This window comes from Gadus morhua, chromosome 7, assembly GCF_902167405.1.
Source record: "Gadus morhua chromosome 7, gadMor3.0, whole genome shotgun sequence".
Taxonomy (NCBI): Eukaryota; Metazoa; Chordata; class Actinopteri; order Gadiformes; family Gadidae; genus Gadus; species Gadus morhua.
Genome location: NC_044054.1, coordinates 21626162 through 21648648, shown reverse-complemented (window position 1 = coordinate 21648648; position 22487 = coordinate 21626162). Strand labels below are relative to the sequence as shown.

The window sequence follows — 22487 nt, the reverse complement described above, 5'->3', positions numbered from 1 at the left end:
TGTCGGGGCGTCCACCTCCACACTTGCCACACTATTGGATCCTCAGAAATGGATTCACCACTGGACGATTTGCTGGACGATTTCGGCAAAGGGGTCAATTTTGTGGGCCTCTATCGGAGCTCCCTTTAAAATGGTTTCTGCTTCTTTCTTTCTCTTTTTCTCCCTCACAGATGGATAAATCCATCAGGAATAGGATTTATGTGTGGCAACGACTGTCGCAGGAGGGAAAATTGAGACAGTTTTTTTGAACAGTTTGCTCCACTGTGGCCAAAGAGCACATTTCATAATGGGAAGGCCTTTGTGGCCGTGTGCACTTTAACACACAGAGTAAGATACCGAAAGCTTTTTAACAGAAAAAGCTTTTGGATGTCGTGCAGAGGGTTTGGCTGAAGCTACTGTATCTGTCCAACAGGCATTTATGATTGATCCCATTCCCAAATAGAACAAATTTATTTCTTATTATGCCAATGTGTGGCAAAGGACTCCTTATATTTTATGCCATTACTGCACCCCTTTCATCCTAACCTCTTAAATCCGCTATGAATTTGTAGCTGTCACACAATATATACATTCATTCACAGTAAAAAAAAAGAGGTAGGATTAATTCAGATTTTCATGGCTGCGACAAATGGGCAAAAACATCTTTATAAAAATGCTCAAATAAATTGCTGTATATTTATGGGTGATTATAGAAATAACTTGTATGTGTATATAACTTATACATAACAGATATGTGACATAAAATATAATCTCATAAATTCTTATATTCAAAGTCTAATTTTTCATCTTACAAAATGAAATCTCCTTCATTAGAGAAGATATATCTGTCTTTAAGTAAGACGCTGATGGCTTTGTGTCTCTTGTGTGCATGAGCTGAAAAACTTGTGATGGTCTCATTGGCTTTATTAAAAACTAAGAAAGTGTACTTTTTTATTGCACATTTTTATACCTCGAACATCTTACAAACTGATTGAAACCACAATAGTTTGATTACTAATTCAAGAAACTAAGCAGACATGACTAACATACATAGAAGATTAAAAGTCATCAAATCCTTTCCCAAGTGCAAGTGCTTTGGAAGATGGAAATAATTGTAGCATCGCAGCCTTACTCCATGGCCATTCAGTCAATGATACTCTGATTTGTGGTTGTATTGGTGGACGAGTTCCAGGTTACGATGACTTATAGTTTGGCAAGCTTCCACCTCTGGGTGTGAATGAGGGGGCATCAGATCTGAATACCAGGGTATTGGCAATGCGGCACGAGGAATAAGGTCAAATGGAAATGTGCCTTAGATTTCCCTGTTTGCCCCAATGTTCATTGCTGGATAATGGCTGGTGAACGTTGAGGATTTGGTGCATAAAGGTCACATCCCGACCAAGTGGAGCGGGTAAACTAAGAACTGAGAACAGCGTAGCGGTAGAGTTTGTAGAAGCTACAACACCGGCATGTTTCGGGGAACGAGGGAGGGGAGTGGGTCTGCCTGGATGCAATCCTGCGTCATTAGTTTGGAGGCCACAAGCTTGAGCTTGGTGTGTGAGTCAGCTATTTCCTTAACAACCACCCCCCCTCTCATTCATTAAACAATTCTCTGTTTGAGTAGGAAATGCAACAATCTGAAAAAAGTAGTAAAACAAAAGTAGTACAAAGCATAATTATCCTTGTGTTTTGCTTTGACCCAAGCAGCTGAAACAATTCAGACTTCACACAGGAATTGTCCACTTTCTCAATTTTATTCATTAGAGTCGACCATTCATCGACTCTAATTCCACTTCTTTCAAACGGGCACATCATAATGGTGCCTTTACGCTGTGCTTGGTCATGTAAATAACGCTAATCCGTGTGATGGGGGCCAGTTTGAAATTCTAATGAGACGTAACATGGTGCAGGGGACATTTTCGTTGGACAACTTCAATGTTTGACCGTGTCCATGTGACATTGTCCCAGACAACAGACCAGGATCAATCCTTCTGCACTTCTAATGCCCAGCAGCAGCAGCAGCCTTATCTGACAGAGCTCCATGTTAGACGAGGGAATATCTGGTATTCGATGTGAAGACCAAACCGATAACGGTTTGCTGTGACAAACAACCATAGCATCAACACCATGGCATTTTTTATCTCAAAAGACTGCATTTCACGAAATAAATTGAATGTCAGACAAGGTTGTTTAGAAAAGCAAGGTTTGCTCTATATGTATTGCATTTTTTATTTCGCATTTGTTGTGTTGTATGACGTCTCATATTTCTACCTTGGGCGTAGCTGCGCTGATATCAGCTCTGGAGGTTTGGGTTGATTTTTCCTTTCTTTAATGATGTTAAACGGATGGTTAAACTTTCTGTACACTATTGTTCACCTAAAGTTCATCTATCCTCGTCGTGACCACGCCCACATCTGCTATATGTGTGCTGATGAGCAGCCTGGTTTCCCTGGCGACCGTCTCCGTTGTTTTTCAGAGAATGTAAATGTGCAGGGCTAACCTCCACCTCAAGGCCAAGGGTGGTAGGGAGTAGTGCTGTCCCAGCCCACCGTCTCCCCTCGCTACACACACACACACAAGGGGCACAGGCACACAAATACTGGCCATACACACATATATGCATGGACGCACCAGACCTGTCTGTGTGTGTGTGTGTGTGTTCACATATGACCCTGAGGAAAACAAGGTCCCTAAACCACAGATGGCCCTGGCTTCCTTCAGCTCTACCTGACAGCCAACACACACACACACACACACACACACACACACACACACACACACACACACACACACACACACACACACACACACACACACACACACACACACCCCTAAACACTTGCACAAACACACACACACACACCTACCTCTCAACCCACTTTTCACACATTCTTCATTCCCGGGAGGAACTAACCTTGGCCAGCTAAGATCTGAGAAACTAGTAGAATTATAAAGACAAGCTTCACCCTAACTGGTGGACAATGCAGCATTGACATCCAGTAAACCCCATGTTAGAGTTGACTCATTTTGAGACTTTATTAGCCTGTGCGTGTCTGGGAAAATATATATAATAATATAAAGTCTGCAGAAGGCACGTATTTTGCCATGATCCAGTAATTTTGATCTCTGAAAAACAAAATCTGCTGCATTTTGCAATTAAGGGCTCAACGTCTGTCTGTCTGTCTGTCTGTCTGTCTGTCTGTCTGTCTGTCTGTCTGTCTGTCTGTCTGTCTGTCTGTCTGTCTGTCTGTCTGTCTGTCTGTCTGTCTGTCTGTCTGTCTGTCTGTCTGTCTGTCTGTCTGTCTGTCTCTGTCTCTGTCTCTCTTTATCGTTTTTCTTTCTCTCTCTCTTTGTCTGTTATTTTTTTTCCTGGCCCAGCAAGCAGAGTCATCATCCAGAGTCTCTCCGGCTCCGCAGTTCATCACTGCTTAGCAGCCTGGTGTTCCACTCTCTCTCCGTCTCTCTCTGTCTCGGCCTCTGTCTCTCTCTCTCTGTCTCTCTCTATTTCTCCCCCTCTGTCTCTGGTGCAGAAACCTGATAGCTAGTGTGTATGCAGTTGCTCTCTCAGATCGGCCACGTATATACGCTTGCTGTTCCACTGAGCTGTCCATGCACACACACACACACACACACACACACACACACACACACACACACACACACACACACACACACACACACACACACACACACACACACACACACACACACACACACACACACACACACACACTGTTTTGGCTACTTGGCGGTGTAAAGGGAGTTGGGCATTTTAGAAGGGAAAAGAGGGCTTTTTGAATGGAGGCCAAGGGGTAAAATGATGAGTGTCTGGTTTTGTGATTGCACAGACAGAATGCAGAGGGGGCGAGAAAGAGAGAAAAACACAATAGAGAGAGGCAGACACAGAATACAGAGAGAATCACAATATGGAGGTATGCTTTTTAAAGCACAGCAGAAGATGTGTTTGGAGCCATTATGTGCCGGACATAAATGAATGATATTTGCACCAATGGAGCTGGTAACATAACAAGATGCCCCGGGAGAGCCCTCCCCACGTTGTCCCCTGACCCTATCTGCCTCAGCACTCGTGTTATTGTGTGATTTCACCAGGCCTCTGTATCTTCAGAGATCTGACAGGTATTTAAACCCTCCTCCCCCCCTCCCCGCCGACAGCTTGTCAGCAGTGCTTTGATTGGTGCTGAGGATGATGTTCCCACGTGGAGTAAAGAAAGGGACCCTCGTCCCTCCCTCTCTCTCTCTCTCCCTCTCTCTCTGTCTCTCTCCGTCTCCCTCTGTCTCTGTCTTGCTCCCGCTCTGGCTGAGAGAGATCAGCCTCCTTGACGCCGGCTCGCTCTCTCTCTCTCTCTCTCTCTTTCCCTCCGTCTATTCCGTCATCCTACGCTCTATTCCCTCTCCGCGTCCGCCTGCCCTCCCTCCTCCTCCTGCTCCTCCTCGTCCTCCTCCTCCTCCGTCACTCTCGGGGGCTGGGGGGTTGCGTGTGGACGTCGGCGATAAGATTCTGCCCAGAGGAGAGAGTCCAGATCATGGGCAGCCGGAGCTAAGAGCTTTCACAAGCCTTTTCTATTTCAGTTTTTATACATTTTACCTCCTTCCGACGGGGGGACCGTCACTGCAGAGAGGCAGACGGACATCCCTGCCCCCCCCCCCCCCCTCCCCTAGCCCCCCAGCCCCCCCGCCGGTTGCCTCACCTGTCGCTATGTTTGCCTCTATTTGGTATGCCAAGAAGATCGGGAGGCGGCTTGTGCAGAACAGCCGGCGAGCCAAGATGCTGAGAGAGAAGGTAGGAGAGTGTGTCTCTGCGCTTTGCTTCCCGCGTGTGTCGGGTGACACACACACACACACACTCGCGTGTGGGTGCCGCACGCACAAGGTGCTGTGAAGTTACCCGCTCGGTGTGCGACCGGGATCTTTGTGTGTGTGTGTGTGTGTGTGTTGTGGGTGGCCACGTTTGTGTGTGGCAGCCGTCGTTGCTGTCACTGTTGTTGTTGTTGTTGTTGTTGAGGCTTTGACTTTTGCCTAAAGCACTTTGTGTAATGAGTTTTTGAGGCTAGTTGCACTGATGAGTGTTGCGCGGTGCGAGCCGGCTTTCTCGGGAGAGTGAATGTCACGCTGCTCATGTAGTCTCGGGGACCCTGCAAACACACCTTGCCATTTGCACAGAAGCCTCGGGAAAAGCCGGGCTCGGGTTTTCCTCGCTCTCTTCTTCTGGGAGAGAAAAAAAAAAAAAAAGAGAGCATGTTTGGCCACATGATTAAGCCCTTCAACCTTTTCATTCATTTCCTCCTCTATTTATTCTGTCTCGTCCCTCTGATTCCTCCCGAAACCTGCTATGGTTGACCGGGGGGTAATGGAACGCCAGCCTCAACTCCAGTGAAGCCACGGCCAAACGGGTTTATCTCTGCAACCCAACCCTCCTCAGATCCCCTGCTCTCCTAATCCTCTCTCCGGCATCTCTCCCAGTGATCAGCTCACTTCTGAAACAGGCCGACGCTGCGTACACCTCAGCCCAATGTTCTCTGCTGTATCCAATGACTAGACAATATTTCCACGTTACTCAGGGGTTGCCTGCCTTGTTTTTAGCCCCCCCCCCTAGCCCCTCCAATCCCCAGTGGTCAATCCTTTATTTCCTTTATTTCTTTGCTTTCTTCCCTCATAAAGGATGGACTGGATGGACGCCTTGAAATGACACATAGCTACAGAACAGCTTTTTTTGGGGGGCTGCATGTCTTGATGGATGGACGAGATGATCAAAGGCAAACGGGGGCTCATGTGCCTGTCTTTCCTTTCTGTGTCTCAGTGCAGAAGAGAGCATCGTTGGATCAATGTTCCAATGTCCTACGTTAACCAGTCCCAATCTTGTTCTCCCCCGTTCAAACCTTACATCATGGAGCTTTGGAGTGACTCCCACTCACTATTTCTTCGTCTCTACTGCCTCCCCTTTGTTTTATGGCTCACGTGACATGATATCCATCCACCGATTTGAACTTGGCCTTGTTCTCCCTGTCAGCCATTTACGTGTCGGCCGTTAAATGGCGCCTTAACCAGAGAATCCATGCCTTCCTGCAGTCTGTATGTTCTCTACGACTACCCCCCGCCTCGCTGCCCCCCACACTCAACACAAGGCCAACATGCTGCTTAGCAACACACGCACAAGAGAGAGAGGGTACAATAAGTGCACAATCAGGGTTGCAATGCCAAGGACGTACTACAGCGACACACTGTGCGGAAAAGATGACACATTCATAAGCAGCATCGTCTGAACACAATACCTAACAGAGCTGATCCAATCTGAAAGTCGGTCACGCTGTAAAGTGTGTGTGTGTGTGTGTGTGTGTGTGTGTGTGTGTGTGTGTGTGTGTGTGTGTGTGTGTGTGTGTGTGTGTGTGTGTGTGTGTGTGTGCGTGCGTGCGTGCGTGCGTGCGTGTGTGACTGTGCGAGGTACATTGATAATGAGAAGACCTGTTGCCCAGGCTGTGTGTACGTGTGTCTATCCGTCTTCTTTTGGGCTTCTCAGTTAATTTGCAAAGCTAAGCGGTGGGGCCACCTCTTGGGTCCAATTATCTGCTCATGAGTCGGGGTGTGTCAACGCGTCCAGGCGACCTTCGCCTAAAAAGGCTCCTTTTCCAAGCCAAGAGAGGAATGTCCATGAGACTCCATCTTCATATGTGTTGTGCAAACTCCCACCATTAAGTCAAAAACAACTGCAACTATGGGTATTGGCGGAGTTGAGCAGGTATGCTCACACACACCGGCCTACAGTAAATGTACCACTGCTTTTCGTAACTCCATTACCAAGGGACCGCGTTCAGCTTTGCTCCTAATTGTGTACAAAACCAATACATTCTCTCAACTTTGCAAGTCTAACCGCACGCAATTAAAGCTAAGCTCAGTGGACATTTTTAATCAGTGACATAACCGCAAAACAACAACATCCAATTTTCTTAAGTCTCGTAAAAACAAACACTGAAGCTGCAGCCTAGCCTCCTGGGATACTTTAAATGTGTGTTCTACTCGTGCGCTTTTGTGTGCGCAGTTAAAATAATGTGATTGTGTACGATGTCTGCATTCAGTATTTGACAGTGTGTGTTCAACTGGCCATAAGGGGGTCTGTGTATGTGACGTTCATTCATAATGAGAAGACTTGTTGCTCAGACTACCCCGTCACCATGGCGCAGACAGGTGTCTGTGTTTGTGTGCTTGTCTCAATGTGTGTGTGTGTGTGTGTGTGTGTGTGTGTGTGTGTGTGTGTGTGTGTGTGTGTGTGTGTGTGTGTGTGTGTGTGTGTGTGTGTGTGTGTGTGTGTGTGTGTGAGTGCATGTACGCGGCCCCATGTGTGTATAGTTGTGTGTGCACGTGTGTTTAAATGTGTGTGTGTGTGTCACCTTGAGGAGCTTGTGGTCTCGGCTCATTCTGAATTCAACAAAGCGCTGCTCTCTCTTCCTCTCCCTCTTCCTTCAAGGATTAAACTTTACGCTACCCTGCAGAACGAGCCTCGCCACCAGAGAGCTTTCGCTAACTTAGCCCTACACTTAAATGCACCCCTAGAATAGCATTTCCATCTCAACGTGCCATTAATAGCCACATTATGTGCGGTAATATTACCTTACCTTCTAACAAGCAGGCCCTCGCACATTTAACATGGGAAGATAAAAGCCAGCTTATAATGTGCTTTAAATGTTGACAGCCGTCGACTTATTTAAATGTGAAAGGACGTGTCAAAACATACTCAGTTTCATTAATTGGGTCAGAGTGACTGGTAATGAGTTTTGAATATTCACCATACTTAGTCTCTTAGTCTCTCGATGTTCAGACCCAAACGAAGACACGCTTGGCCGACACTTTGCAAACAGCTTACCTTAGTAAAACAACGTGCTGTACAGCGACACAAGGGATCCCGTCCAACACACTGACTCCATCACCTTTCTGACGTAGTCGCCCACCAAGCTTTAACTTCCACATTCCAGCCAAAGCGAAATACCAAGGTATTTATTTTCTCTTTTCTAAGCTATAAAGTACTGCTGATCTTCAAATGTATATATTTTTCTATCATTATAAATTCCAGTAACAATAGTGTGCTCGGTCCTACATTCCTTTTTAGTTGCACATCTTGGGTGTGTGTGTGTGTGTGTGTGTGTGTGTGTGTGTGTGTGTGTGTGTGTGTGTGTGTGTGTGTGTGTGTGTGTGTGTGTGTGTGTGTGTGTGTGTGTGTGTGTGTGTGTGTGTGTGTGTGTCACCACATCCAACCGGCCTGGTAAACAGCCGTCCAGGCTTCCTTTCATAGAGGAACGTCCATGAAACTCCATCTCAATGTATTTTCTAGGGCCTCTGAAAGCATTGAAGTACAATAGTATGTGCAGCATTGTGCAGCTATGCTCACACACACACAACAGTCTTTTGATTCCTTTTAAGTTTTATTATTATTAGTTTCTTATTTTTGTGCAATCCTTGAAACATTTTTGTGTGTCTGTGTGTATGTGTGGTGTATGTACACGCAGTATTTGGAGGAGTGGCTAGAGAGGTGGATTATGGGTATTATTAGGCTTGACAGTCGCCATTTCTGGGAGCAAAATGGCTGGGTGGTAATAGATGAGTCATGAGTTTAAGTGAAGGGCTGATGTGTGGAGGGTGTGTGTGTGTGTGTGTGTGTGTGTGTGTGTGTCTGTGTGTGTGCGTGTGGATGGAGGGGGGGTTGGTTTTAATCGGCTATCTAATCAGTGTTCATCTTCTTTCAAATCCTTTTTCCTGGTACTCTTAAACTGAACCTGACATTGCATTTCTATTACAAATTACATTTCTATTACTTGCTGTTTCCTAATGATAGTCGTATGTTGTTGGGGATGGAGGGAAGGGAGGATAGACTACAAACAGCCCAGAGAAGTCTTATTATGTGAGTGAGTAATTGCGTTAATTGATTGTTACAGCCTACAAAAAAACTTGACTTCCTGCAATGAGCTATTTTAGTACGACTGCTATTAGTGAACAGGCCGGCTTCTCGTCTGGTGCCTCCGACTAAGAATGTTTCATTCAACCTGCACTGAATGCAGGGATCTAAATTAGATTAGCCTCATGGTCACACTCTTATTTTAAATTCTTTACCCTATTCTCTGACCTCCATGGTAGTATATATATCCACAATGGCCACAATTGTGATTCATTGATGTAGCCAGTTGGTTGGAACAAGAATAGGGAATATAAAAATGTATTTTTAATTGTTGATGCATAACGACCGTGTGATAAATGATGTTGTATCATTTAATGGTCATGATGAGCTAAAGGAACGACGCACCAGTTGTATGGTTGTTTCCCTCCCTGAAGGAAGTGTCTGGTTTCAAACCACAATGTCCGCCTTCCACCTGTAGGCATCCTTTAACAAGAGAACAAACTCTTACTTTACATGCGTCTGAACACAGTGCTTTGATAGAAGCATCTCGTTAGCCTCCTAGCATAATGGCCTAAGTCATTTTGGCCAAATTGTGATATCTAGCCGAACTAATGCTGCTGATTCACTGTGCCTGATTGGCCATATCCCAAGCCAATCAGGAGGCTTTTTACATTCCTTAATCACTATCTGCCTAAGTCAACTATTTCACTTAGGCATTTTGACGCTAAATACAAGATTAACCCTAAAATATGCCTTGGGCAATTATACTATGAGGCTAACGAATCAGCTAAATGACCTAATAGTCAATGGTAACAATTACTACTGAATTACTTATTCAATGTGTGTGTCATATATGTGATGTTAGTAAGTGGAGCCACTGGTTGAGACATATCTTTCGTTTTTCCAGTACCAACCAAGCCATTTGACGAATGTTTGTGATTTTTACTGTTTTTTGCCTTTCATTGTGTCCTACCTGCCTCGCCACTTCAAGGCGAGAGAGGGCAAGCAGACCTCAAACACACTCTAAAGTTAAGAGCCTCTCCACACAGCTGTCGGCCATCATCCACACCCGACACACACACTAACACACACACCCTTAATTTCAAAGGCCTCGACGAGCTTGCGATCCCGCCCTAACAGCTGGCGAACACATCACATGAAATAAAAACCAACACACATACACGAATACACACGCACACACACAAAAACAACCCCGCAAGTAAACATTAGCCGAGCAAGAAGATGGAGGGGTGTGGAGGGGAGGGGGGTGGGGGGTGTTCTCACTGATAGTGTGCAGCCAACTATTCAGTATGCTAAGTGTTTCCACTGGCCGCGTCAGTGGTAGATGGCGCTTCGAAAAATCCAATCTATGAAAATACAATTGGAAATGCTGCGGCCCAGATTTAAGAGGTTGTCCTTAGCCGTTCTTTTAGTATTTTATTTTCCGTCGGCTTGGTCTTTTTATTAGTATTTTTATTTTGCCAGCCCAGCGCTCGGTCGATACAATGGTCGATACGTGTGGTCCACTGCTGTTGCAGGTCATGTTTAAAAGATGTGATGGTTGACCCAAACTGTGGCGGCTCTAGAGATCGGCAGTTACCTTTCTTCAGAACTGTTTGTGTTGTAAATGTAGTCAAGACACAATATACTCTGCTGCTGGGCACTTATCTAGGCAAGTCGGTTGTTAAGTTAAGTGTAAACAGACTGGACTGTAAAATAGATTGTACTAATGTTGTGTTTTATGCTTTCTGAGTGTTGTTGTTTTTTTAACCCACTGTAACATAAAATATATTTGTACATCTCAGCTGCCAATGGCGCACTCTTTGGAAATAAGTGTGTTATTACAACTCACCATGTAGTTCCTTTACTTTCCCCTAATGCCATCATCCTCGCCGTCTAATCCTGTCTATCAACTGAAATACCTCTCTCTGTGTCTCTCTCTCACACTCTCAATCTCTCTCTCACTCTCTCAATCTTTCTCTCTCCTCCCTCCCTCTCTCCCACTAGGGGATCTGACTTCCTCTTACCTGCCTGAGCTATTCTTATTCCTATTGGTCTGCTCTTCCAGCCATACTGGTAATGGAAACGCACTCAGGCTGCATTAGCAGCAGTGTGTGCTTTTCAGCGGGTCAAATGTTAGCTAACCAGCGAAGAGGGCCTTAAAGGGTAAACACCCCCTAGCCAATGAATCATTTCCCTGTGCGTGGGTCTGTGTGTGTGCGTATTGGTTGTAGTTTATTTTAGTTTTTGTTAGCAATCAATGTATCTTTTGACTTTTTGTACTGCATATTCTAGGTGTGTGTGTATTTGTGCGTGTTTGTGCATATGTGTGCACTCTGTTTCCTGTGTATTTGTATGTAGAGTATATCTTAATTGTTTGAACACTGTTATCGGTGACGGGCCAGACATCGCTAATCCTCTGAGCTTTTGGGGATGAAAAAAGTAAAAATAAAACGTTGAGGGGCGACGGAGCTAACGGTAGTGGCAGTAGACACACACACACACACACACACACACACACACACACACACACACACACACACACACCCTTTGAGCCATCCTAGCCCTGGCACTACATGGCCAAGGTGAGCACCTAGGAGAGGTCCCCCTGCCGGAGTGTGAGCTGGGGGGGATTAAAGGGGCACGACGTTCCTTGGCTTTATCTCACTCTGAAATGGAGAGACACCAAACAGACCCCAAAGGTCAGACCAAAGCTGTATGCTTTGATTATTTGCCAGTTGGTTATCTCCGTACATTTCCAGTCATCCCTGCCATCAGTTTTATTTATTTTTTTACTTGGATTCATTATTATTATTATTATTTTTGTGTGTGTGTGTGTGTGTGTGTGTGTGTGTGTGTGTACATCGTGCACAAAGCCCGACACAATGGCGGGCCCGGTCTCTTCCTCCTGGTGCGCTCCATTGATCCACGTCGAATCTAGTTTTGGCCTCCTGTCAGAGCCGACTTCCCTGCGGCATTAATTATGCCTCCATGTGATTTACATCGTTGGAACACTCCCCCACACACACACACACACACACCCCCCACCTCCTCCCCCGCCTAATCCAATCGAATCCACCTCTGTGTGCCCAGCCACTGCAGCTCTCCACCAATCAGATATATTGAATATGTGTCGCTCGGGTGTTTTTTTTTGTTGAGTTATTCTTTATTCGTCGCTGCCCCCCCCCCCCCCCCCCCCCCCTCCCACCCGCTCCACCGACCACTTTAGAGCACCAGGGTCGTCGGTCTGCTTCCCTGGTCGGTCATCGGCGTTCTCCCCCACTTCAGAGAGCGGGGGGAGTACAGGCCCAGTCGCTCCGTAGGAGAAGCCGGTGGTGGTGGTGGTGTCGAACCCTCTCGGTTCTCTGCGTGGACTTCATAGGCACTTGGAATGGAGTGGATCGCTCACCGGGGACGCCATCCAATCGCGGGGCACGTCGCCGGCTAGTGTAGCCCCCCCCCCTCCCCGCCCTTGGGGAAATTACTTCACTTTTATTTGGGGGGGGGTTCAGCGCGGTTCTGCTTCCAGGGGACTTATTCTCAAACAGGTCGTAGAGAGGATGCTGTTTGCTCTGTAGGAGAGAGCGCAGTGCGGTCTGCTCCTCGGCAGCGGGCGCCGGGGGGGGGGGGGGGTTGGGGGGGGTTTGGACATCACTCGGCGACCGGCGTCGGTTCTCCGCCAGCACCCGATGACCTTCACCGGCAAGCGGCGCTGGGACAGCGTGATGGGCGGCGACGGCTCGCCCATGGGCCACGCCGTGGTGCACGGGGGCAGCGCGCCCAACCTGCTGACCCCGTCCCACTCGTCCCAGGGCAGCTCCCACCAGGGCTGCCCCCCGGCCCCGGGGGAGGGCCGCCCCCTGGAGAAGCGGCGGTCCATGGAGGTGCTGCGGAGCTGGGCCCCCGACCTGGGCAGCCTGGGCAAGGGGCTGAACCTGAGCTTCGGCTCGCTCAAGTGGCCGTCGCTGGTCGGCGTGGGCCGCTGGAAACAGAGCGTGTCGGAGAGGCTGCTGAAGAGGCACTGTGGGGAGGCCCGGGCCGCGTCCGGGGGTCCCGAGGGTCCGGCGTCGCGCGCGCCAAAGGTTAGAAAAGCGAATGGAAATGCGTTCATGGAGGATTGTGTAAAAAAAACCGACAGAGGGGTGATGCCTTGCTTTGTCTCGGGTGGGGGGAAAGCGTTTGAGCTGTTTGAAATGTTTGAAAACCTTTGAACATTCGATTCAATGTTTGAAACTCTCTAGGGTGTTGTGGACGTCGTGCTGTAGGTTTCGGTGTGCCCGTTCCGTATCGAATAGGATGGGGGCTAGAGAATGGCGAGTATTGAACCGGTGGCACTTAATGGAGGATAGCTGTTAGTGGTCAGCTGGCTTTGTGGGCCAGACTCTTCGTCCATAGTGCTCGATAGCGCTCCCTGTTTGCCAATACGCCTGTGCGTGTGTGTACACCTGTGCTTAGCCTAGTTGTAGTCTCTGTATAAGGCTGTGTCATGTGCGTGTGATCCACGTTTACGAGCGCCCAGGAACCAGGCCATTTAGACTAAGTCTAGCTGGCCATGGGTACTCACTCTCTGGTCAGCATACATTTTATAGGCTCTTTGTGCTGGTACAAGGTGTAGCGTTCCTCCCTTTAGCATTATGGCTACTTCCTCTCGGGGAGGTAAAGAAGGACCTTCATAGACTCTATATGGGACCACTATAAAACGAGTACCTTACGGGATGTTTTAATAAAGGCCCGGCCAAGTGATTCAGAGTTCCCTCGGCATCGGTGGAAGGAATTATGGTGGAGATCTTTTTCCCTCATTAAATGGGACCATGAGGTAGTGATACTGAATAAATAATGACCAGGAGGCGAGAGGAGAATTAAATCTATATATGCTGTCAAAGACATTTTATTTCAAGAAAAGTTGGAGTTGGAGTGGAAGACATATAATAGACTATACCTTTCAAGTAACAGAAATTCATTGCAACTGCGACACTGAAACTCACTTTTGTCTGTTTAAAAGAAAAGAAAAAACCTTGCACTCAGCCGGTTGGAAACACATTCCCACAGATGGTAATGGCGATAGCATACTAGCGGTAGCTTTTTTAATGAATTTGACATCTAATCTTAAAACAATTTTTCACTGCAGCCATTGCTTTTGTTAAAAATAATTTGACATTGTGAATAATCGTAAAAAGTAATCAACTGCTTCAAAGCTGCTCGGTTATTTTTTATATAAGAGGCTTCGTCCCACTTCCTCTCCGCTCCTTTCCTGCGGCAAAGCTCTTTTAGAATTATCCCGCCGTGGTCGTCCATAGACCACCTGAAAATTTGATGTGGAGACAAAAAGATTGATTCAGGCGTGTTCATAGTTGTACACTTTAAACACTCATACATTCAAATCCCCCGAAACATAGATGATGGCTGCAGTGAAAAAGTTCCATAGTGCAGGTTAAAATTGCTGAGTTAGAAGTGTGTTTATGATGAAATGGTGCTGAATCTTTAATAGGGTGAAGCTCTGGGAAAGCCGGGACCATGTTTCAGCCTTCTGCTCCGTCTAATTAGGCAGTTATACATAACGTGTCCAACATTAGAGCAAAAATGTGTCTGTTATGTCGTTTTAAGCTCTTAACTTACGTATGATGTATAAGAAACACATTGTAATGATTTGCGATATAACAGTTGTAAATATTTCCGTTTTTTGATTACCTTGTTTTCCCACTTTCCCAGAACAAAAAATAGTTGATGGAACAAAAAGGGTATTTTTCAGAACTGAACTGCTACTGACACCTGGTGGCAAATGGAATCAATTACATGAGCCCTTGACTAACAGCTTTACGTTCTATAATGGCAGGCACTAAGCCATTGTGTATGCTCCAATCAATGCTTGAGACTTTGGCTTTCCTTAGTTACACTAGAGCTTGTACCATTATATTGAACTGAAGCAACGATTGTATAAAAAAAAAATATTTGAAGATTTACAGAATATATAATGCATTTTTATTAATGTAAACGGCTAACAATGCTCACAAAACGAATTACCTTCCACAGATACCATTCTTTGCTCACAACAACCTAGTTGACACTAAGACAAGAATGAGTTTGTTGCAAAATAAGCGGTAATATCAAAACCCATAAAAACCCATTTCCTTTGGAGTAGCATTGAGGAGAAAGTGTGCCTTCTTTATTGCATTGCATTGGCCAAACACTCGAGTGCAGGGCTCCCCTAGCGACAGAGGTCTGGCCGCTAATAGAGATGTGCAGTCAGCCGCTGCGGACACAGTAAATGACCTGTCAATCTTTGATTGGCTCATCCCCGTGCCAGTGTGAAGGGGTCAAAACACTATCTGACTGAAATGGCAAAGTGATGGAGAGAGAGAGGGACGGGTTGAATGAGATAGAGCGAGAGATGGAGAGAGAGAGACGGGTAGAATGAGTTAGAGCTAGAGATGGCGAGAGAGAGACAGGTAGACAAGTTAAAGCTAGAGATGGAAAGAAAGACGGGTAGAACGAGTTAGAGCTAGAGATGGAGAGAGAGAGACCGGTAGAACGAGTTAGAGCTAGAGATGGAGAGAGAGAGACGGGTAGAAAGAGTTAGAGATGGAGAGAGAGAGACGGGTAGAATGAGTTAGAGCTAGAGATGGCGAGAGAGAGACAGGTAGAACGAGTTAGAGCTAGAGATAGAGAGAGAGAGAGAGAGACGGGTTGAACGATTTAAAGCTAGAGATGGAGAGAGAGAGACGGGTAGAACGAGTTAAAGCTAGAGATGGAGAGAGAGAGACGGGTAGAAAGAGTTAAAGCTAGAGATGGAGAGAGAGAGACCGGTAGAACGAGCTAGAGATGGAGTGAGAGAGACGGGTAGAACGAGCTAAAGATGGAGAGAGAGATAGGTGGAGGTAAGAGGGATGTAGAGTGAGCGGATGAACACGTTAGAGCGGGAAAGGGGGTAGAGGCAGCACTAGAGAGAGAGGTAATAAGAGTTGGAGTGAGAGCGGGGTAGAAAAAGGTTGAGGGAGAGTAGGAGCAGAGTCCTGCATGTGGAAGCACACCCATAAATGGCCCACGCTCAAAGCAGGGGGCGGTACGGGCTCTGTCGGGGGAGTAGCACTCTGAACAAATCAGTTACAGGGCAGTTGAAGAGATTATTCTGAAACCGCGACTAGTATGAGGCTGAAAAGAACACGTTTCATGTCAACGTGAATGGTAGCATTTGATCACAAGAATGTAAAAAGCTGTAATTGTATTTATCGATTCGAGGCATACGAGACAATACTGCCTCTTATCGTACACCCAACGCAATTGCATTTTCATTCAATTTTTACCAGCCAATGCTATACTCCATTATTATTGAATTACATGCTACGTACGGTGTTTCATAATCTATCTCTCACCCGATGAGCAGCCAAACACGCACACTGGTGTGAATCATCTTAATTTGGCTATTCAGACGTTGCTGGTTCTATCTCTCTGTTTGCCTACTCCAATGAACAATGAACATGCAGGGCGAATGGGGATGCATTTAAAGTAAGAAGAGTTCACTCATTGCTCATCTCTGAAGCCTCTGGGACTGAAGTCTTGTAGAGTGAGATGATGTGGTTGAGTTAATGCGCACACACGCACACACACACGACGCACACACAGTGCGACGGGTAATGTGGTACACTCAACATGCCCGCCGTAATCATTTTCAAATGTTTCCAATGGTTATGCTGTATGTTATTGCGCACCAGTGAATCCAGAATGAGGTCATTTGGACTTGAGATGCACCGAACGAGAATATGGTGAATTCTGTCAGTCGTGTCGGATAGGGATCTTGTGTGTTTGTGTGTGTGTGTTTGTGTGTGTGTGTGCGTGTGTGTGTGTGTGTGTTTGTTAGTGTGATTTTGTGTGTTTTTGGTCTGTTTTCTAACAGATTTTCAATTTGGTGAGCATATGATGCGTAAGCCAGTGTAAATATGAATGCAACTATAATAGATACAGATGTGAGCGCTAGGATAGGCTGAAACAACACAGTGCTTGTGTTCTCAAAGAAGGGATTGAACAGCAAGGGCGAACCAACTGTCCAACCAAGCTGTTCACACACCCCGTCTCCTGCATGCTCTTCATCGCTTGTGATGATCTCTCTCGCACACACGCACAGTGTCTCACACACACACACACTTGAGATGCCCACTGCGGCTGTTTTGCTCTCTCTCTCTCTCTCTCTCTCTCTCTCTCTCTCTCTCTCTCTCTCTCTCTCTCTCTCTCTCTCTCTCTCTCTCTCTCTCTCTCTCTCTCTCTCTCTCTCTCGAACCTCGATGTTTTTTATTTGTGCCTCCTGTTTAGTGTTTCTGCCTGGCTATTATCAAGTATTCTCCGTAGACACACAGAGGATCGGACCCTACGTGTATGCACCAAACCGACCCACACAAACAGGCATCAACACACACACCCACAAACCCACACATGAGGGCACTGACACTGCAGTACCTCATCAAACAGATTGTATAATTGAACAGATCATCAGTCCGACTGTCAAAGTCCCTCCGTCCAGAGCTCCTCACTGCCTGGGACCAGCAGTCGGCAGCATCCATGTGCATGTCGATATCATCTGAACTGTGGTCGCCCCCGCACACTCCATACCACACACTTATCAAACACACACACACACACACACACACACACACACACACACACACACACACACACACACACACACACACACACACACACACACACACACACAGATTTACCCACACATGCATTCAACTCTGGCAGACAGAGGAGAGGAGAGCTGTTGATTAGATAATGTCATATTTAATGGGTTATTTGATTATAAACACCAAGTTATCAACATACCACCGATCACATTCACAGTGATCTGGTTTGGTCTTCCACTAATGCATTTTGTTTGTGTGTAGGTGTGTGTGTTTGTGTGAGATCAGAGGCACTTTCATTAATGTGTGTGTATGTGTGTGTGTGTGTTGATGCGTATCACCCTCATTAGTGTGTGTGTGTGTATGTGTTTACGCGTGTGCGTTCTTTTTTTATTATTACCACGGCAACAGACTTCCAGTTCCTGTTGGTAATACTGCTGTCATGACGCGTACACACATGGTGATGAACCGCATCCGAATCTCTGTGATCCGCAGCCCAGCCTGGGGTCCCATCCCATTCCTATCAGCGGCGAGCATCGATTGCTTCTGCCTGGCAGTGCGAACACTGCCAGTTGAGTCATATATTGACACAGGACTAGCAACAAACACACACACACAATCATACACACATACACATAAAAACACACACACTCACAGCACAGAGCGCAGACCACCCCCTCTGTAGCTCTCTCTGTGGTTCTCTCTCCCTGCCTCTCTCCCTCTCTTCCCTGCTGTTCTTTTCTGTCTCTCCCCATCCAGTCACTTAACTCCTCTCCATCCCTCCCCTCCTCTCTTTCTCTCTCTCTCTCTCTCTCCCTCCCTCTCTCCCTCTCCATTTTACTCCTTCTGGTCACCCTCCCTCTCCCTCATCTGATCATTCTGCTGCTGCCTTCCCTTTGCACACATTTACGCATAACCTCTCTCTCTCACTCACTAACTTACTCACTCACCCATTCTCACACACACACACATAAACAGCTCAGGAGTCCTGCTCTCACACGGCCACACGTATGGCAGCCAGATATCCCGACGGCTCAGCCATTCAGCACATCACTAGCCTCATCAGAGGAGGACGCCGCCGCCGCCGCGTGACAGCGTCGCCCGCATAACGGATTAGAGAGGGGGAGGGGATAGACCCAAAGGGACAAGGAGGAGAAAGAAGAAGAAGGAGAAGAAGGAGAAGAAGAAGAAGAAGAAGAAGAAGAAGAAGAAGAAGGAACGAGAACCTACAGGAGGGAAAAGTGCGGCAGGAAGGAAGTGAGTGGCAAGAAGTAAGTGACAAGGGGTGGCGGGGGGGGCGGGGGGTATTGAAACTTGGCGTACGATGACCGCCTACCTGAGCAAGCAGCAGAGTTGCTATGCCGACCTGGACGACGAGGGGAGAGGAGGACGGGGCGGCTACGGCGAGGAGGAGGCGTACTGGACGCAACGCCGCCAGCGACCCCAGCACCACCAGCACCACCAGCAGCATCCCCATCAGCTGCCCCGCCAACACTCCCATCAGCACCCGTCACACCAGTCCCTGCAGAGGTACCAGCACGGCGCCGGAGTCCCCGGCGGCGCCACGCTGCCCAAGAGGTGGGGCCGGACGGGGCAGGGGGGCGAACCCAAGGGCCTCCTGTCGTACAGGAGCGCCAGCGCCAAGGGGGGCAGCTGCGACCAGTGGGCCGCCGAGTGCGGCTGCGTCCAGGGCTGGCAGGAGCCCTACCAGGTAAACGGGCTCTCTCCTCCGGGGGGGGGCGCGGCTCGGCATGGGGGGGCCGATCTCGCGGCCCATGTGGACCCAGGGCCCCGGACTTAGCGCGGGGCAGTGTGTGTGTGTGTGTGCTGTGTGACGTAGGTTACGTCAGAGTGGGCAGTGTGTGGAGGCTCTGGAGGATCGGTGTGTGTGGTTGTGTTTTTTATCAAAGTGTTCCAAGTGAAAAGCAGTGTGTCGGTGTGTGTTTTCTGAAGGGTTTTGTTATGTATTATTTGTACGGTTTTGTGTGTTTCGCTCATCGGGCTTTGCCTGAGTTGAGTGGGCCGGGAATGACCACCCAAGCAAACCCACACACAGGCTGGAAATGAGGCTTTTATCTGAGCCTGTATTCACTTGAACATGATGGAGCAGCTTGTTAGAGGGAGCCAGAGAGAGGGAGTGAGAGAGAGAGACTGAGAGGGCTTTTGTTGACGTCAGGCTCTGCAATATAGCAGCATGTTAATGAAAAGTGTTGCGGGTGCTTCTGAGCATTACTCATGGGTCAGGCTCTGTTCTTTTCAACAACGTGAACAGTTGTAATCACACGGGTAAGGGCATTGCCCGTGTGCTGTCCTCACAACGTCTAAAGAATGATGTGTTCTCCTTGGAGAACATGAAGGAACGCTTCAGTAGGAGAACGATTATGGACTCTCAGATGAAGAGTTTAGTATTGTGTCTGTTTGCTCTCATCTAAGGGTGTGTGTGTGTGTGTGTGTGTGTGTGTGTGTGTGTGTGTGTGTGTGTGTGTGTGTGTGTGTGTCTGGTTCATCTCTCATAGATGGACAGAGGAGAGAGTATTGCTTATGGCATTTTCATCTCTTATGCTTGATGTTTTTGTTTAGGTTTTGCTTGATATATTTCACTGTTCATCATGTCAAGGATTTAATCGTGTTCCATTTTATCACACTTAAACAAGGGTTCTTTGGGAAACAAATTAAAAAGACACGGAAAAATCTGTAGTACATTAGTAGAACTTTTGAGTATAAAATTCGACAAGACCCATCAAATGCCAGCGTTTGTTGTGTGGATATTTGAACGAACGATGCTGGTGAAATATTGATGGGCAGATTTCATTTATCAGGCCACTATACTTTCACTATGCCGGCTCCTTTGAATTATTGAACAAAAAATAAATCAACATAGCCGACCAGCACTAAACGGATAGAATACAATAGATGAATAGAGACGGAGCAGACAGCTTGGGACGTCCTTCTGAGCGATGCCACTGGCCATGACGCCAGCGGACGTGTGCATTTTATTGTATTGTCTTTTGTATGTCGCGATGGTTGACGTCTGCTCAGGCAGATATCAACCGACTGTACTTATAGTAGTATAACCCACACGGCATGGAGCGAACGGGAGCGCACACTTTTAACATAGACATTCACCCTTTTAAAGATGCCCGGCCCTGTCACTTTACCGTCTGTTTGATTCCATTTCATGTCTTTTCCCCCCCCTCCAGTTCTGTGCGTTGAATAAATGATGGCCTTTCCTTTCCTTTTAATAAAATATGTTGTGAGTTGCCGTCGAGACACAACTCTCTCTCACTCTGCCTCTCTCTGTGGGTGTGGCAGTGCCAGAGCCTCACGGGCGCTTTCACGTGCACGCCAATCTTGTCACGTTTCAGACGACGCCATCGTCCGGGGGGGGGGGGGGGGGGGGGCGGGCGGGCACAGATATGATCCTGGGTACAGCTGAGAATGTCATTAATGCACTCAGTCGAATGCCCATTACATCTCCATGCACCAACACACAGTGTCTCTGCTGTGTGTGTGTGTGTACTTGTGTGTGTGTGTGTGTGTGTGTGTGTGTGTGTGTGTGTGTGTGTGTGTGTGTGTGTGTGTGTGTGTGTGTGTGCAAATATGATTCATTTTAGTGTGTGTATGGTTGTGCAAGTGTTGTGTGTGTGTGTGTGTGTGCATTTTAATTGGCAGAATGAAGTACATCACATCACAAACGCTTCGTTTTGCCAAACATTTAAATATAGAAAGTCGAAGATGGGACTACTTTTCCAGGGTAACCTTGTTCTTCTGTCTAGTGGTCTGAGATACATTAAAGCAGAATGGATAATGCGACAGCCTCCTCACCATCATACCAATGTTGACCTCTCACTTAGCTCCTCCCACACTGCGCACCCTCCGCGTACGATTGGTCTATTTGGGCCACGACAGCGCCACGCTATTTCCAATATTCCATTCCATAATTGGATACGATAGCATGCCCGTCTGTCTGCGACAACTACGTTGTTGAACATTGCACATCATAACTCGAATCATATTATTACTGTAATCGCACTCTCGTCAGGGAACAACAAACATGCATTGGGAGTAAATCCACTTGATTATTCTGCTCACAAACAGCGTTTCACCTTCAATCATCGACCCACTCTCAGCTCCCCCCAGCCCCCCCCCACCCCCCCAGGGGTGTCGCTGAGACGCCCGTCAACACCACTGTTGTAAATCCACCCTGTCAGTCAGGTCACACCTCCCGATCCTCACGACGGTGTGTGAACGCCTCACCCACGGTCCACGTCTCGGCCTTATCTGATGACAATTCATCAGTATTCATAGTTACACCGGCGCATTTCTTCTCCCGCATCTTATGATCACTTCAGGTTTAATAAGCTCTTATTGCCTGCTTTTAATTTCAATCTTAATTTTTTTGCCAGCTCTTGCCCGACTGGGAATTTTGTGAGTGAGTTACTCGTAAAGCTGAAACTGCAAATTCCTTTAAAACAACTGAACCAAAAAAACGGAGAAACAATGTGAATATACACCGCCCAATCTAATGCGGCTCGTCATTTATTAAACATTTTCCCAGGAACAATATTTCTCTAAGCACAGAGCAACAGGGCTTGACGGTCATGCCTCAAGGGAATAAGTCATTTTCATATCCCTTACCTCACTTCCAGATGACGCTACAACTACAAAATCGATGATTCCTCTCTTCTCCCAAGGTACTCTCTGTCTAACAAACGGTTACCCTTGGTGCCATGGACGTCCATTGTCCCGTCCTAAAGCACAGTCGAAGCAAGAGCTGTGCTATGGCTTCGGTCAGCACAATTCTTCACAATCCACGATTCCCTTAAAATCATCTTCATAAAGGCAGAGAGGCTGATGGAGTCGATAACGTTCCACACATGTGCAGGGCTTTTCTCCTACTGCGATGAAGCCCACCCTCATCGCAGTCATGAGTTATGCTTTTAATAATCGGGAGAGGAGAAAGCTTGCGGAGGAGTCTTCACCCTCGTCTG

General features: G+C 47.2%; 1 protein-coding gene across 21 annotated transcripts in view; it reads left to right on the top strand.

Moving 5' to 3' along the window:
• dlg2 (discs, large homolog 2 (Drosophila)) overlaps nucleotides 1–22487 on the top strand; it is a 131009-nt gene that overhangs the window by 70579 nt on the left and 37943 nt on the right. The gene's annotated exons all lie outside the window — the stretch shown is intronic.